The 13753-nt window shown below is 36.9% G+C and overlaps 1 protein-coding gene across 7 annotated transcripts in view; it reads right to left on the bottom strand.

Annotated features, from left to right (window-relative positions):
* Positions 1-13753, bottom strand: part of dennd1a (DENN/MADD domain containing 1A) — a 265653-nt gene that overhangs the window by 8328 nt on the left and 243572 nt on the right. The window lies entirely within an intron of this gene.

The raw sequence follows: 13753 nt of genomic DNA, 5'->3' as shown, positions 1-13753 counted from the left end.
ATGCCATAACTTCCAAAATATAATCTGGCCAATTCCTGAACAATACTTATCCACACTTTGGGTGATCTGCCGTCTACAACAACACAGTAGCCCATTTCAGCTATTTTTGCAAAAAGTTCTCCCACATGTAACAATGATATAGTGTAATTTCAAGACATGCTTTAGTGTGTAAATCACATGAAGAAAACAAGCAAGAGAAAGACATTTGGCCCCTATACCATTTGGTGCTAAGTTTATAGATGTTACTAGAGCTCCAGTCACCTTTGAAAGGTGTTAACCAGAAATGGACACAGGATTCGTGGCAGAACATTATCAGTTTGAATTCGGCTCTCATGGTGTAGCCAGACACAAATTTTGGTCTGTTTGTGTGGATTTGTTTGGATGTAGATGCACTCGTCATTCTTGTTTCTCAGGTTCTGCATTTCCATCCATTATCAAAATATGCCTATTTCCTTTTTAAGGGTCACAAATCCCCCGAGACTGCACTGGAAGTATCGGGAGGAACTACACAGGGCCCACACCTGGAACTATTCAGAGACGCCAATTCGCTTGGCTAGCACGCCTTCGGAAGACAGACCCTTCCTGAAGTCCAGAACTGAACTCTTGACACATGAGCTCTGAGGCAGCAGCGCTAAGTGCCACATCAGTGGAGCTTATTAAATATTGCAGAACATTCATTTTTTATTCGGCACCAACACTCTTGACTCTTACATGAAAACTACAAAACCAGTGCTATAACTGATTGGCAAAATTTCAACAGATATTAAAGCCAAAAGTTGAATTAAATAAAATCAGTACAGACTGAAACATGGATGAAAATCACATACTAGACATACCTACAGTAATTGTATCTTCTGAATTTTCCTTTTAGGTCATGTATTTTACATAGCAAGTATCATATTACAGAAGAATGATAGAAGTATCAGACCCTAGTTATAGGGTAGACTCAGGGTATGTACAGGACACTGAACCTTACATACAGCTGTACTGCCAAGTGTAGCCACATGTATAGGTGATGCTCACAGTATGCCTGTAAATATGCTTATTATTTTGATCATTTGACATGTTATGAATCTTCTATGGCAAAGCTCATTGTAATCTCTCTTAAAACGAACAAGGGTGTGATCCCCTGTACATATGTACATACATACACAGAAGTATAATTAATTTATACAAAGTCACACTTTAATTTCTTACAGTAGTTACCGGTACACATACTACAGCATTTGTACATTGTAATGGGTGATTAAAATAATTATCTGAATGTAATATTTTAAAAATAACACATTCACATGAAAACCATCAGAATGGCACCATTAAACCTGAAACATAAAAATCTGATTTTTCACACAGGTATATACAATACATTGTCCAAAATAAATGCATTTATAACACAGCAAAATAAGGAAGGCAGTAGCATAAATTATTTAGCATTTTAAAAGCAATTTAAAAGAAACAGCTGCACTGAAAATACACACAGACAGACACTGGAGTAACAAAAGAAACTGAAAGATGATTTTTGGAATAAAGAACAGTTTATCCTACAAAATAATAACTGAAAAAATAAACATGAATACTATATAAACAGATGATTTGTGTAAAGAACAATTCAAAGACAACATGTTTTATCTTCAATATTGTGCTCCTTTTAAATCATGAATAAGAACTATTTTGTTTTAAGAGTCTTCAGGAAAGATTATTTTGGAAACCAGTCTTTAACACCAAAGCCTGTCTTATCTGTTTACGTCTCCTACTGAAATTCAGCCATCAATCTGCTTTGAAGGATTAATACCATATTCCTTTGTCTCTGTGTCAGTTTCCATCCTTTAGCAATGGACAATACTTTCCTTTGTTTTCCTAATTAATTTGATTTCTAGTCATTTTTGAAGGCTATCACCCAGGAACATCTCCACTCACACAGAGGAGTGTCAGTGATAAGTCACATGAAAACAGCACACAGAAGACAACAAAGTTCACAACAGAAAATACCACAGGAGGAAAGAGAAGAGAAAAATGTAACACTTTTCTGACTACATCTTACTGCTTATTTATCTCTATTTTACAGTTTAATTAAACTCTTCAACTAAAAAGTGTTTAGCAGAGATAGTACAGATGAATTTGCTTTTAAAAAGTAAATTCTTCTCTGTCCAAAGTGAATACCCCCTTACATTCAGATCAAATATAAAACAGCCCATTTGTATGATCTGAGACTAGATTCAAGCTCTTCCAGTTTAGTACAAACTAAATAAAATCATTCTGAAACTGAGGGGGGAAAAAAGAGGAGAGTTTGATAAAAAAAATTAATTGACTGTATTTTATCACTCAAAGCTTTTACTCCGGTCGTGGAACTCATCTCATCTCCCAGGCAATTTCAAAGGTAAGAGAAGTATAATAAAGAAACCAACACGAGATTCTGTCCGTCTCTGCCCCAGTCCCCGTTATTGTCACATGAACGCACCGACTCCTACAAAGATAATCCCGGGGATGAGCTACAATGCAGATGACTTGCCACTCTTTCTAATGTTTAGTTTAACATGCTCTTGGCTCGCGATAACATGTGACAGCCCAGACAGCCGTAGCTGTTCCTTGTTAACTATCATGTCAAAAACACAGCACTGCAAAACTAGGATGCGCTTCATGGCTCCGTGTATAGTATGATAGTGCCAGCTTATGTTTTAATGAGGAAGATCTGTGTCTTGAGCGCTTGCTTAAGTGTCAGGATTCACGGACAAATCAGTAACACATCACAGTGGCCAGGAATGAAATGTTGACAAATGCAGATATTTCACTTTTAATTGACACTTAGAGACGAAAATGATCTTGTGAAGGATTCTGGGAAGGAACTGAGAGGGGGAGCGTCTCTGAGAGGGGGCTGTAAATATTGGACAAAAAGGGGAGGGGGGCAGAAACAAAACCCAAGATACAACTGAAAAATATTAACGGAAGTATTCATTTTCAGTGAGGAAATAACGGCACATCCCAGACGCAAAGGTATTTTTCTACTGCTGTTCGGAGAGAATGCCCTATTTCACGATATTTGTATTATTCTGTTTTTCTTTGCTGATGTGAGGTTTACATTCGAATTTATACTATTCTGCCTCACAGAATTTGAAAAAAAAAATGCCCCCTGCAGCAATGACTTTGCAATGACAGATGCATATTTCATTGCTAAAGGAGAAATGCAGTATTTAGAATTTTAACCCAAGTTAAAAGTCGGGGAGAACTGCTTTTCTCACAGATTAAGGGAGTCAGAACTGCGCATGAGTCTCACAGAATTTTAGTTCACAGAATTTAATTTAGATTCCATTTGCCTGACCTGTGACTCTCAGCATTAACACCCACCACATAGATCAGATATCGCCAGTACAAAATAAAAACAAAAGAAATATAATGTGTGCAATCAAAGTGGATCTACAGAACTTCAAAATATAAATGGATTTGTCTCTCTAGGTTTCCTCAAATATTGAATTTCAAGCCATAACAACGCGATGGAAACAAAATCAACCACGAAGACCAAGGTGCTTTGACAACAGGAAAGAAGTGGTGGAGAGAGATCAGGAAAAGGTCACTTATCCCTTTAACAGGAAAGTAAAAATATATAGCATTCATATTTGCATCATGTTGCCCAGACACTACCTAGCTCAGGCCACCCTTCCAAAGAGAAGGGGCATTCATGAAACGAATACGGAGCTCTGAAATGTGATTCACTGTTCGTACATGTACAATATCTCAGTCCCCCACAAACCTGTCCTGGACAGTCAAGTGGAAAGATAGCTGTTACTGAAAACCATTTCTCTTAAATCTATAAAATATACCATGGAGTTGTGGCAGACGGTTTTATGGTGAGATAAGACACAAATTGAACCTTTTTGGTGAAAATACATCTGAAAGAATGAACGCAGAACACCCCACAGTCAGCACCATCCCAATGTTAAGCACTGTGGCGGCTTCATTTGGTTATGGGAAAGCTTCTCATTAGCAGGGACTAACTAAAGAAAAGTGTCTAGAACTGTATGATGACCTAGCAAAGTACAGGTGAGTCCCCTAAAAATCTAATACTAGACCTGAAATTTCACACAATTTCACACTCTTTTGATAATGGTCAAAAGCACAAGGACAGTGCTGCACTGGACTGACAAGAAGAGACAACCACAAACGTTATCATCCTTGAGTGACCCAGTAAAAGTCCTGACTTGAATCCAACAGAAAATTGATGGTGGGACTTGAAAATTGCAGTGCATTATTAATCCCCAAGACACTTTTAATGCATAAGCTTGCATTAAAAACCGACATGTTAGTATATAAGGTGGATACTGCACATTGGTGGTGGTGGAGTGGAGTTCCCATTACCTGTAAAGCGCTTTGAGTGGAGTGTCCAGAAAAGGGCTATATAAGTGTAAGCAATTATTATTATTATTATTATTATTATTATTATTATTATTATTATTATTATTATGTTTAAGAACACTACTAGTATGCCTGCTTTTTATTTTTATTTATTTTTTTCCTGAAGAGTTACATTTGACATTAAGTATGCAGCATTAGTGTTCTGGTGTTAGCAACTAGGATACAGTTCATACTCGCGACAGGGTGGAGAATATATTCTAACTCCTTTGCAAAGTATCTGAAGATTGTCATCTGTGCACAGATAAAGTGAGACAGTGGGTCCTCTCACAAAGTTTTCTTTTTATGCGCCAAATCAAACAAATTAAAGTTTATCAAAGCCAGGAAGACCAGCAGTTGAGGAAGAACATCTTTTAAAACCTCACCAATACACAAGCAGCTTGAAAATTACAGAAAAAAATAGTGATATACCCAGGTTTGGTTTTAATAACGTCATCCTTTCCTTACTGCATCCTCACACTAAAATGCTTTAATAAGAAGATGCTAAAGACAAGGAACAGACATTTGTTTAAATTGTTGCATTTCTTTCAAGAAATGACTTGGAGCAATACACTTAACTACCAAACAGGCCAGATGCCAAGAAGGCATCCTTTTACTTGCAACCTTTCTCATGCTCTGAAAGCGGCAGTGTTTTTACAACGTTCTGAGTCTCAAATTAAGATTTCAAGTAAAAATAGTTAAGAAAGTGCTTCCTGAAATCACATGTTTAATAGACATACATCTATAAAGATGTGATATAACACTGCTTTGATAAAAAAGGCACAATTTAGATGAGCTTTCAGGAGCCACTTCTAGACACAGCAGAGCTTGCGGTGACGTTTGAGATGACAGCCTGTGTTTTTACTGCATGTTCTCAGGTACATCTCACCATGGGAGCAGTTGGCAGACGAGGGTACTTGCCGAAAAGAAATGACAGTAACCTGGAGCTAGCAAAATAATATTAATATGTATATATCGAGCTTTTGCCAACTCTATAACATATTTGAGCAAGGAGAAAAAATATTTTGTGAGAACTGCTTGTGCTTTGCTTGCTCTGACTTTTTGCTGTAACCAGCAAGTTGTAACACATAGTACAAATTAAAATAAAACTGCATAAATACGTCATTTCCAGTCATTTCTACCGCACAGATCTATCTTTATTTTTGGCCCAACAGTAATTTAATTTCTAATAGTGTAATAGTTCAATTATTAACATTTTAAAAACTGCTTTTGTGACATTTTCTGTTTCCTCTCAGTCCCATGGTAAACATTTTCTGAATCCCACTTCAGCTCTCAGTTTGCTTGTTCCCTGTCACTGCTGCGGTTTGAAATGTGAAAATGCCCCCAAAGAGCTGGGATCCACAGTGTAAGACATAAGAGAAGCTGGTTTGGGACACATCCAGCTGAGCACTTGAGCCAGTGGGAAGGACTGACTTCCCACATCAGCCCGTGCAGCTGATGCGTACTGGACCATGGATAATGGAAGTGGGGTATTGGTCTCCTTTTCATGGATGCACTTTTCTGGACACTCAAAGTGCTTTACAGGTCATGGGGATCCCCTCCACCCCCACCAGTGTGCAGCCCCACCTGGAGGATGCTCCAGTCCGCTCCCCACACACCAGCTCTCAGTGGGGAGGAGAGCAGAGTGATGAAACCAGTTCAGAGATGGGGATTATTAGGAGGCCATGACTGGTAAAGGGAAACTTCCCAATTTCCCAATAGGAAATGTGGCCAAGATGCCAGGGTTACACAACACCACTATTCTTTTCAAGAAGAAATCCCGGGATTTTTAATGACCACAGACAGTCAGGGCCTAGGTTTTACGTCTCATCCAAAGGACGGTGCCTTTTTAACAAATTAAATGCAGTATTGAGGTATTTTTACTAATTGAATAATTCACAATTACGTATGAGGAAAAAGTAAGCTATTAAGTTCATATTATATATGATATATCTGAATACATCAAATATTTCCAGCTTGATATATTATTGTATATCAAATGCGATAACTCAAACCACAATTAATTTCACAACAAGTGCTGATGACATAATATTGCATGGTAAGAAAGTAAAGGAATTCATTCAACATGTCTGTTTTTAACTTCATTTTGTCTTCCATTCTATTTTCTTCATTATAAACGATGGACAGAGCAAATGGTGACTGTGAAGCTTGTAAAGACTGGTGCTATGGTGAAATGTTGGTTTAATATGCGTTGGTGTTTTTTTGTAGCAGCTACCTTTGAAGCCTAAAATGTAGATAACCCAGTATATTCTTTGTAAGGGATTTATTAAAAACATTATAATCAGTGCAGACTGTCATAGGTATCTCGAATGTGTGGAATGTGTTGTGACAGCGAAAAATAAAACTCTGCCTCCTTCCTTGGTTTCTACAGAATAAACAATTATCTGATTTAAGGCAGCTGAAGCAGAACCTCCTGAAATGAATGACTGACACTATATCTATACTATTGTGCATGGTTCTCAAAATAAATGCCTACAATACTTTATATTTAATACGATTTACAGCATTAGTTTTTGTAAAGGTTTTTTGCATTTTTATTGGGATGCTAACCCCAGCATTAAAAAAACAACATCAAAGCACTAGAGCTATTGGACAAAAACACTTTGGATGAATTGTCATCTCGAGTAATTGACAGCGATATAGGCAGCCTACCTACGCACAGGAGAAGAGGTGATGAGCACAGAAAATCATGCTAAACCAAACAAAAAACAACAGGAATTCTTACAGCAGTGTTCCCCAGTTTTAACAACAGGGACATGCTGCATCTCCCGGCTTTTCATTCAAATGAGCTCTTACATGTTTTAATGAAACCGCTAATAATCCATTTAATTAAACCTTTTTATGGATAGTCTCCACTTGGTGATTCTGAGATACAGTGTCAGTGTTCTGTGCAACTTCGAAAACTGTTTATAAGCCAAAACATATCTGAGCGCTCAGGCTTAGTAAAGTACTACATACTGTAAATGTAAATAAATAATAAAAGGTACTTGGCGACCATATTGAAAACAAACTAGAGGAGGAACAGTTGTGACTGGGATTCCTCTTTGTATTTAGAAAATGTCACAGTATAAGAACTTACACATTCGTGCCAGAAGTACTGTAAAAGAACTGCACTAAGGGTACAAGATGGACCCCTTGGAGATAGAGGGTGAGACGATCATCATGGCCAACGTCTCCCATCCCCTCTATGACATGCTTGTGAGATTGAAAAGCACGTTCAGCAATAGGCTGATCCATCCACGGTGCGACAGGGAGCGCTACAGGAGGTCATTCTTGCCTTCTGCCATAAGACTGTACAACGCATCCACTGTGTGTCTGGGCAGGGGCAACACTGACATTGACCTGTTTTTGAACTAAACATTAAACTCTCTGCTTACATCTGGTTTTTACTTTTTATTATTGTTTTTTGTGCAATATATGCTAGGTACTTGTGCAATATATTTTTTTATTTATAAAAAAGCAATACAACTTTTTGTGTACTGTTCTGTTTTTTGTATATTCTGTACTGTGAGCAACTTTTTTTAGTGCACTTCTCACTGACTGTACTGACGGTACTGTATTGTTGTATTATTTCGTTACACTGTGCTAAGCTGCTGTTGCACTGCAATTTCCCTCACGGGATCAATAAAGTATCTATCTATCTAAGATGTGATGTTCCTGAGCAGTTAAGAAACAAAATAAAATGTTTAAATGATTTAAAATCATGTACACTAAAACTGTTGTGCTGACAAACAATTTCAGTGCAGTGCTTTATATCAACTGAAAAAATATGATTAATTACAAATCAGGACATTTTCCATAACTTCAGTGGCTTTCAGCTGCTCCACAGGAACATGCAGGTAATGATATTATGCTGTGTTTCTTTTTCTCCACAAGGGAGCAGTAAAGAGCTACAGTTGTTTTAGCTGTGGAAGTCTCCAGAGACAACAGAATGTGAAGTACATATGTGTGTCAATACCGGTCATGATTTGCAAGTAATCTGTTAATTCAGAAAATAAGTGAGGAAAATAAAGTTTGTTTTTTCTTATTATGAGTCTGAAAACTGTTGGTTTTTTTTTTTAGCAAATATCGACTTGAACAAGCTTCGGTCTATCACTTCTAAGGAAAAAAAAAAGAGCAGTTTCAGCTCTAATGGCAGCGTTACAAGAACCCAAGCATTTCTAAGGGGCCGTGAAAAGGCTTACAGAAGAGTTCTTGCCTTAGCTGGGATTTCATTTCTCAGGCACCAATAAGAACTTTCAGTATCATTTGACAGCTGCTTGAGTAAGCTTTACACATAAATGCCTATGTAACAGTTTGCTAAAGCTAGTGCAAAGAATACAAAGCTTCGAAATTGTATTCCAGCACAGCCAGCACGTTGCTTAGTTATGTCTTTCCAGAACAAAGCCATGCTCTCCTCATTTTGATGGCTGTTTCCCTTGTCTGGGAATGTCTTCTGCATAATTTGAATATATATAAGATACAATTTGCCCTTATAAAACTAATAGTTTCAGGTCAACCTACCATATAATTATATATCTGGTTGTTAGGCCGTTTCGTGGAAGCTAAATTGGCACAGCAGGTGTACATTCTGAAGTGGAGAAACAACTCAATTGCAAATTGTTTGAATTGCGATAACCCTATACCCTCTCTAGTTCCTACTGTGACTACCGAGTACAAAAGGAAAGGAGAGATTTACCAAGTTCCCTATTTTTCACATCAGAAAATAAGGAGATTATAAAAAAACTTTACTTTTTTTACAGAGTGCTTTGAAATAAGATTCTAAATGCAATTCTAATTGCACAAGAACATGCTCCTGCAACTTGTTAAAATCCCTTGGAGATTTCTTAATCATTAAATGTACATCATGACCTTCAGCAAAAACTATTACAAGCATTAAGTACAAAGGTCGTAAATCAATGAATAGGTTTTTAATAACTGGATAGAAGCCCGAAAGATGTCTATACTTATCCTATCTTTTGCATCAGGGATGAATGTTTATAGGGATATTTTTCCAGTAAAGGTGTGATTCTTGATTACAGAAAGGGCTCAAATGGGCCTCTTCTTAGAAAAGTGTCCCAAGTTAAAAGTGAAGCACACAGAAAGGTACACAGTCTAAACTGCCATAAAAGAGCTGAAGAGACAAAACAAAAACTGAGAAAATACAGCTATAATCAAAAATTCTCAATTGAGAAGCACACAAAGACATAGAAATCTGGAAAACCTATAAAGCTTTTTTGTAGTGTTTTAATATTCTGCTACAATGATGTGTCAAAATACAAAGAGATATTAAAAACTTAATGGTGAATGTGAAATCTATATTACCAGTACATGTTACTGTTCAAAATATGTATTAACCCTTCTGTGCAGATAACTGAACAATACTTTGAATTAGTACCCAGATCTGATCTTAACCTTGTAAACACTGGCCAGAAGTGTCTCCCACGTTTACCTGGAAATACTATAGAACCTTAGTTTAATTGACTAGTAGATGGAAGGGGTGTTACTGTTGAATGTCCGTCAAATCACAAATGACAAATTTGCGAATAAAATCGCTTATATAATGTGCATTTTCAAAACCCACTATTATGTGTGAAAGACACATAATACTATATATAAATGGTTCCTGCATCCTTTGAATATTTTTTAACAATTACAATCAACATTGTCAATGAAAATTGTTCCTGTGCATATTTTTACCATAAATATACTTTTATTATTTCAGGTGTCATACATATACTGCAGATAATTCACTAAAGCATATGAAACAAACACAACACCTACCCCAACAGGACACCACTGATATTCCTGAATTTTAAACCTATGCAGTATTTATTTTTACCTTGTTTTATTGTTTGTTCGTTATTGTGGGGAAAGTCCGGTATTTCTGACTCCACAGACAACATTCTCCTTTAGCAGGTTTTGTCCATTAAATGCAAAGTCGATTTGACTAAGGATTTACTGCACTGAAGATGCTATGAGCAAATGAGAAGGGATTGAGATGCTGCTCTGGAACTGCCTCCAGACACAAATTCATTGACTTTGTAAATTGTGAATTTGCAAAATAGCTTTGAGCCGTACCCTGCCAAATACGCTATATAAGTTGTGCATTTGCATTTCAGACCCAGAGTCATCAAACTTTACCGATCAAAAGTACATCCAAAGAAATAAACCAGATTGCAATTAAAATATGCAATATATAATGTCAGCTTAAAATAGTGCATGGAACGTCTTCTGCATCGATAATTAATAAGGCACGCACAACACATAAGTGATTTTTAACTAGAATAGTCGATATACATTGCGGTATTTTTATATGCATTTGTGACAGAGTTGTGTTTATAAACTAAGGATCACCGTGTGAAGAATGTTTAAGAGCCTGTGTGTTCGTTTTCACTCTGCCACTTAATGAATACATTCAGCAAAGTGTGAACTTTTTTTTTATAGAGCTTTTTTGAGAACAGGCCTACAGAATTCATTATTGGGATGTGGGTTTAAAACTATAAAGTATTTTTATTCATTGACAGTAAATAAAAAACATGCTTAGTAAAATGACAAACAAAGCATGAGATGTATGTTCACCAAACGTCATTCATACATGTAATTCTAGCATCTAGAGTCATCTGGAGCTGGGAGATCATTTCTGTGAGAGTTAAAGGAGTTAAAAATGGAACAAAAAGCTTGAGGCCTGTCGATGATGGTTGTCTCTCACACTCCTTACTGCCCAACGTCCTACTTCAGTACTGTTTCCAAGACGATTGTTTCTCTTTTGACTTCCCCAGTCTTCAAACTTACATACAAGTGACACAGTAATGGGCAAAGTTGGGAAAAAAAGATACTTGAAAGTTTAAAGGTTCTTTAAAAGATCTAAACCAACACAACAGAAGAACACAAAGTCTACCAAGCAACCTGAGCACATTGTGTGTCTTAGCAAAACAAAATACATACTGTGCATCCTTGTTTTAACTCACTAAAGTTGCCTCCTCAAAAAGAGAACATGCTGATAATATTTTATTGCTACAAGTTTCTCATCAATATCTTGCAAATGCAAACAACTTATAAGCCAAATTTCTACAAAGTGAATGCACCGATCAGAAAGCATACATGTAAATTAAGCACATGTTGCTTCAGAATTAAGAATTAAAAGCACTCCCTTAGAAAACAGGGTTGTGGGTGTATGGATTAAACTAGCAACACATTCTCTCTGGTTCCTCAAGAAACAGCTTGTTGTGGTTCTTGGATCAATAAGCTAAAAGCAGCCAGACTAGCAAGAAGCACTGAACAGTCTCCACACATCTGTTGTGTTCTCATTCAGCTATGTTATTATTATATACTGTAGGTTTTACAGAGAGGAAGAAAGGTTTTTTGAGGAGCTGAATTAGAAAGGATGGAAAATACGCTAACGTAGTCATAATGAGTTATTTAAAAACTGAAGACAACAATAAATATGTAAAAACAAAAAAGACTGAATAAATTCAACCAGAATGTCTCTTCATTATTGCTTTGAAACTGATCTAATGAATCCGTCAGATAATAAGTAATAATGAACCTAAATAATGATATTTTTATTTTTATGAATGCTACAATTTTAAACGAGACATGAAAAAGTCAAGTTTAAAGGAATTTTAGGGACAATGACAATGACATTTTTTTTCCAGTATTACATCCTTTAAAGTTAGCTTTATGTACCCTGTACAATACCTTCATGACACCTTCTGGGAAGGTACATAGGTACATAACAGGCTACACTCATAACCCTATAACTGTTAATCAAAGACATAACTGTCACACAAATTTTCAGAATAACTACCCTAACTTAGCCTATACCTTTGTAGGGATAGGACAGCACAGTCCAGTGAAAGTCTGAGATAAGTTTGATTGCATTGAAAATGGCCATTTCCAGAGAACACTGTAGGAGACACACACAAGGTGTATTTCCCACAGTGCCCCGAGCTGCAACAGTGCTGCAGAGGGTCTAGCGACACTTTTGCCATGAATGGGGGATCAAGAATGACCATTCCCCTTATGGCCCAGTGGTTATTCTTGATGATGTTATCCCGCCTTTTCAGCGATTTCTGAGCCATCAAGTCATAGCTCTGTGCCTTAACACACACTACAGTATGTTTCACTTCACAGCCGAAATGTTGTGTTACTTTTTTTGATCTTTTCAGCCTGGAATAAACTGAATAAATAAAGAGAAAAAAAGTAACCCAATATTCCGGGTGTGAAGCCCTCACAGCCAAAACGTTGTGTTTCTTTTCATCTCTTTTCAGCAGGGAATAAACCTTTAACGTCTTCCCTTGCAGCCTACACATGCTGACGTAGCTACAGTACCTACTTGATATGGGTATCACACGACAATTGTGTTATCGCGTGAGCACATAAAGTATGCAAAAATTACCAAGTCAGAATTCCGAGATAATTTTCTCGGAAATCCGAGATAAGGGTGAGGATTTTTTTCCCCCTTGTTGGCAGCAATGCGCTTCTGTACATCAGTACAATGCAAGACTGGAAAAACACAGGGCACCTCTATTCCACTGAATCCTAAATCAATGTACCAGGGAAACTCATTTAAGCAAAAGAGAGCTATTCCAATTGATCCTTTCATATCTGTCCAAGTAAACCCATCTTTTGGGCATTTATAATGCACAATCTTCCAGGAGTGGTCAAAACTCTACAGTGATTTGCTGATTTTCTCTCAACTTTCTGTATATGCACAGGGCTGTCTGGCACGAGACAACTCGAAACAAACTACAAAAGTATTAACCCCATTTGCATTCTGCCAGCACACTGTGTTGCACAAGAAATTTAATTGTGGCAGTTAACAGATAACAGCTATGTGCCATGTTTCACTCAGCTAAAAAGCCAAAGTATTTCTCTTTCTACATCGCTGTACCTTTTTAGAGCATTTATACATTTAAGAGCTTTACTAACGGAGTGTTTCGATATTAATAGACTGCAGGTGGGAAAAGGACTAGCTAAAGAAGGAAATAATAAAAATGTACAGTATAAATTCAGAAGAAACTTTTCGTGTTGCCCTGTAGAGAACGAATCCCAGTTATCTGGATGATGCTCGAGGCTACCAATGACTCTTACGATCACATTTACACAAGTAATATTTCCATTCCTTTACCAGAACGAGAAAATAATTTGGAAAAACTAAGTTGAGGAAGATGGAACACATTTAGATAAAACCAATTACACTTCCGTTTTACTGAGAAAAGACACGCAAGCTGTCATTTCCTTTGTTTTCTCCTTCGTCAATATTGAGCTACAGTTATTAATATCTAAAGTTCTACATCTGCACCTGCTACACAATCTGTGTCTAACTATGCTAAAGTGATACACCAGTACATTCAATTTTATCCTT

This window comes from Lepisosteus platostomus, chromosome 21 (assembly GCF_059453375.1).
Source record: "Lepisosteus platostomus isolate fLepPlt1 chromosome 21, fLepPlt1.hap1, whole genome shotgun sequence".
Lineage (NCBI taxonomy): Eukaryota > Metazoa > Chordata > Actinopteri > Semionotiformes > Lepisosteidae > Lepisosteus > Lepisosteus platostomus.
This window is presented reverse-complemented; position numbering and strand designations above follow the sequence as displayed.